The following is a 5500-nucleotide window of genomic DNA, read 5'->3' as shown; positions in this document are numbered from 1 at the left end:
TGTCACAAAAAGACAGATATTTCGACACTCTCAAGGGAATCAAAATTTATGGAAGATTTTCCGTTGACCTAGAACTATGAAATTTGGCAATAGTGGAGTGATTTAAGCCCTTATGGGATACAAACCTCGGAATTCATTTACTGAGAACGAATTTTTATAAAAAAAATTGCATTGTATTGTTAATAAGATATATTAGGTACTAAGTTTACCCATTTAAATTCGTTGCTTTCGCTTTAGTATTTAAGTAAACACACATATACGAGGCTAGGCTGAAAAATAATCGGCCTAAGTAAGAAAACACACCTTTTTTTGGCAAAACTCAATTTATTTCTCAACGTAGTCCCCGTTAAGCTCTATACTCTTTGTCCAACGATTCTCCGATTTTTCGATGCCCTTCGCATAATACGATCTTTCGAAGTTCTTAAAATAGGCCTCTGTCGCAGCGATGACCTCCCCATTCGACTCAAATCTCTTACCACCGAGCCAATTTTTCAAGTCTGGAAACAGATAATAGTCGCTGGGCGCCAAATCTGGGGAGTATGGCGGATGAGGAACCAATTCGTAACGCAATTCATACAGTTTTGCCATTGCGACTGCACATTTATGCGCCGTTGCGTTGTCCTGGTGGAAGAGCACTTTCTTCTTCGCTAAATGCGGTCATTATTGCTTCAAATCGGCGTCGAATCAAATCGGTCAAACAGCTTTGATAATATTCGCCGGTGATCGTTTTGCCCTTTTCAAAGTAATCGATATGAATAATACCGTGGCGCATCCCAAAAAACTGTGGCCATGACCTGTTGGCAGACAGACCTACCTTGGCTTTCTTCGGCTTTGACTCGCCCTGAGAAACCCACTGCTTTGGCTGTTCCTTCGTCTCTGGCGTATTGTGATGGATCCAAGTTTCATCCACGGTTATAAAACGGCGCAAAAAGTCCTTCTTATTGGGGTTAAACATTGCCAAACACTCCTTTGAAGTTGTCACACGTTTTCGCTTGTTGTCGGCATTGAGCAAATGCGGTACCCATCTGGCAGCGAGCTTCCTCATTCCCAAATATTCGTACAATATTGTCAAGACTTAAATATAGGCCAACTTGGGTTTACATCAAATTGGGAAAAATCATGTAAAATACGAGGCATGTTTTTTAAGTAAGTACCGTTTTGGAATTAAAAAAAAACGTGCAAAGATATCGCAATAATTTTATTTTTACATGAAAGCCTGTACCTTAATCTACTTTTTCTACATAATTTCCGTGAATATTGAGGCACTTGTCATAACGTGACACCAGTTTTTCAATACCCTCCTCATAAAATTCTGCCGCCTGACTGGTTAACCACTGTATCACAATGTTTTGACTTCGTTATCGTCTTGAAGACGCTGACCGCCCAGGTGTTTCTTCAAGTGCAGGAATAAATGGTAGTCACTGGGTGCAGATAAGGGTTGTATGGAGGATGATCTAGAGTTTCCCCATTTAAAAGATTTGATGAGATCTTTGGTCCGATAAGCCACATGTGGACGGGCATTGTCATGCAGCAAAACAATACCCTTACTCAACTTGCCACGTCTTTTGTTTTGGATTGCACGGCGCAGATTGTTCAATGTCTCACAATAAGATGCTGCATTGATTGTCTCATTACGAGGCAGAAACTCCACTAGCAATACTCCTTTTCTGTCCCAAAAACTGTGCACATGATTTTCCGGGCAGAAATTGTTTGCTTAAACTTCACTGTTTTGGGTGATGATGAATGTCGCCATTCCATGGACTGTTGTTTCGATTCTGGTGTGACGTAGGCCACCCATGTTTCGTCACCAGTAACAATTTTGTTTAAAAAATCTTCACCTTCATTGTGGTACTGCTCAAGGAAAGTCAATGCACTGTCTAAACGTTGGGTTTTGTGCAAATCCGTCAACATTTTCGGAACCCAACTGAAACATAATTTCCGGTAATTCAAGTTCTCGGTCACAATGCGATACAAAACACTACGAGAACATTGAGGAAAGTAGTCGCACAATGATGAAATTGTAAAGCGTCTGTTTTCTTTCACACTTTCTGCACCAAATCTTCATTAACGACCGAAGGACGCCCACTCCGTTCTTCATCATGCACATTTGTGCGGCCATCTTTAAATGCTCTCACCCATTTCCTTACCATTCCATCACTCATAATGTTTTGTCCGTAAACTTCACAGATCTCACGATGAATATCGATCGGTTTTACGCCTTTAGCACTAAGAAATCGTATGACAGCCCGTACTTCACAATCGGCGGGGCTCACGATTGTCGGAGGCATCTTAAACACTCAATAAACAACGTATACAATGAAGAATCAGACTGTACTGGCGTCTGTGCATAGACAAGAGATGTAGGTAACCAGCGCGCATGCGCGGAACGCCGACCGTAGCGCTGCGGCGGCGGAATCGCAAAACGGTACTTACTTAAAAAACATGCCTCGTATAATTCTAGTAAACCAATTTGATGTAGATTCAAGGGAATCGTTCGCGTATACGTTGGCCTGAATATGTTCTTATAAACATTGTTAATTAAACAATTAAAATCAGGTCGATGTAGGCCTGATGTTTCAGGGCTAGCTCGTACTAAATATCGGTGCTGGAAATATACAAAGGAGATTTTTGAGCACGTACCCGCCGATAATTGGGACGAGCGGAAAAATATAAAATGGTGTGCTGAAGACAGGGGTAGTTAGTTAGTCGGTCGATGTGAGTCGCATTATTACGGTCAGCAATTCGCGTTATCAGTCCGTTAGTAGTAGACTGAAGATGTTCCTGTAAGTACTTAGTTAAGTAAACCGTTAAGTCTTGGCGTTCCCCAAAATTGTATTATACTGTGAACTTTATATTAAATAAATGCACATTTTGTTCAATGGTTGTTTTGATTGAGAGAGAGAACCTGGTATAGCGACCCTAGCAAACAACCCCCAGCTAGGTCGCGACACATGGTGGAGGCGCCGGGTATTAATATTCTCCACTCGTTCACGTGACAGGCCCACCCGCTCAACAATCTCGCACACTCTTACCCGTCGATCGTCAATTACCATACCATGGATTTTATCGACCACTTGTGTGGTGACCTCTCTTGGACGGCTTGGACGCTCATCATCAAAAATTATCGTACGACCGCGTTTAAATTCGGCAGTCCAATATTTTATTGTTGATAACGAAGGTGCAGAGTCCCCATACACACCATCCAGTTCGATTTTGATCTCATCGTTCGCTTTCTTTATTAAAAACAAGATTATTCGATTTTATTCATTTTTGTAAAAATGCAAAATCTGTTCGCCTTCGATCACTGTCAAGTACAAACTCAGTGGCGCAGCTCGCTGAAAATTTGACAGAAGTCACTTGAAAGATAGTTTTTACGAAAAACAATTGCATTTGTTCCTAGCGCCGCCAACTCTTGTCGAGACCGATTATTTCTCAACCCAGCCTCGTACAAATGCATACATACAAGATGGCTCCGTGTTCCGAAAAACGTCTGTATCAGAATTCCTATTTGAGATTTTCACTCCAAATCTTTTACAAAATATGCATTTAATGGTAGTTCACATTTCAAAAATATTTTTATAGATATACAGGGCGAGTGAAATATATTTTTACACTTAAGTTTTAGTTTTTCAAATGAAATGCTTTATATTTGTTTAGTTCAGTGAATTTGTTATAAAATTCCGGTTCCAAAAGTACCTTAATACCATAGAGCATACTGAGTCGTTTTTGAATTATGACGTCCAGGAGCCTTTGTATGAGAACTTCTAATCGAGAGGATCGACTTATTGTAAGCTTATCGCTAAGAAACCGCCGCGCCGTTTGTCAGCTTTTCAAATTTATAACGAATTGCACCTAAGAAACGTACATATTAACTAACGGACTATAAGAAGAAGACTAAATGAAGCAAATCTTATGTCAAGAAGGCCTACTTCGGGACCAGAACTTACTAGATCTGTTGACTAAGACCAAAAGCAAAGGCATGGTCTTAATGTAAAAATTACGAAAAAAATGTTAGTGTCTTCTTCAAAAGCGAGTATCTCCAGCAAAAATAAAGCTAATGAGGTGAACCAAAAAACAAACTATCGAGAAAGGATGTATCTAGATGATAAAATAACTTTTAAATTCCTTGGTGTTTTAAAATATTCCACAGGGTGTTGCAAACTTTCACCAAAATATCAACATTTCGTTTTTCCTCGTATAATTAACAGATGGGGAGTTTATTTTTAATTTAGAAAGATACACTAAAAAGTTAAATAATTTGGCTACATACTGCCAATTTTTATACTGAGATTTTTACAAATTGTAAGTTTTGGGTTCGATGAAGGACTATTAGAGGTACAATTTAAAAATAATTTTACAAGATACAGAGTGTCCCAAATAAGTAAAAAATATCAAAGTTGTATTTTTTTAAATGGAACACCCTGTATATTATTACATTTTTTAGTTTCTACGATTAAAATAAAGGTAAATTTGATTAAGATTTATTATACTTAAACCTTACCGTTTTTTGAAATATTTTCAATTTTGTGAAATTGCAGTAAAAATTTTAAGGCTTCATTTCTCCAAGGGTATCAAAGTTTTTTTAATACTAAATATTTACTGATCAGTTATTGTGTTGCAATAATAATAATAATATTACCTTATACAGAGTGTCTAAAAATTTATTTTAAATAATTATTAGTTCAAACGGCAATAACTTGTTTAATTTAAATGGAACACCCTGTATATTTTACGAGAATCAGATGCACAATTTAATTGTCTATCAAATTATATTATACCATTTTTTACCTATCTCTTTAAGTTTCCGTAGAAAATGCATTTTCTTGTAATTTAGAACTTATTTATCAATATACCCATGGACTATTGACATTTTAGATTATTTTTAAAGATGTACCAAATTTTTAAAGAGTACAGATACTAATATTGTCGATATAATTCGTATATTATTTCATTAAAAAATAAAAAAAAACTGTTTAAATATTTGTTAAAGAGGACCAAATTGTCAAAGAGGACCAATGATTCCAGTATTCAAACTACATTAACTGACTGTTTGCGTTGATTAATAATAATTGCTCCAAATACTAAAAAACTGAATTTTGTATGGGCATTAGACAGTGTGATAAAAAGTAACACCTTAAAAATGATATTTCATTTTTTAATAAATGCTTATTTATAACAACAGAGACTTTAATTTGATAACTTATTATTATATTGATTTCTGACTCAAATCCACATTTATTTATAATAATTTATTAACGAACACAATTAAGTATGTAATTAATTAGTATATGGGCGGAAATAATGGTGTTATATTTAATTAATGGTATACTCTTTTTATAAAAGATTTAAATAGTTTTCTTTTTTGCATACAAATGGGCTAGTAATATTATCGTTTTGCTAAAAACGATAATATTACTAGTCTGTACATTTTGTACATTTGTTGCTTTAAAACAATCTAAAATGTCAATATTCCATGGATATATTGATAAATGAGGTCTAA

General features: G+C 36.2%; 1 pseudogene; it reads right to left on the bottom strand.

The window, feature by feature from the left end:
- Nucleotides 1-324: 324 nt before the first annotated feature.
- Nucleotides 325-3714, bottom strand: LOC115881349 (annotated as a pseudogene).
- Nucleotides 3715-5500: the final 1786 nt, after the last annotated feature.

This window comes from Sitophilus oryzae, unplaced genomic scaffold (genome assembly GCF_002938485.1).
Source record: "Sitophilus oryzae breed Bouriz unplaced genomic scaffold, Soryzae_2.0 scaffold_1109_pilon_pilon, whole genome shotgun sequence".
NCBI lineage: Eukaryota > Metazoa > Arthropoda > Insecta > Coleoptera > Curculionidae > Sitophilus > Sitophilus oryzae.
The sequence above is the reverse complement of the archived record's forward strand: the minus strand, read 5'-3'. Positions and strand labels throughout refer to the sequence as shown.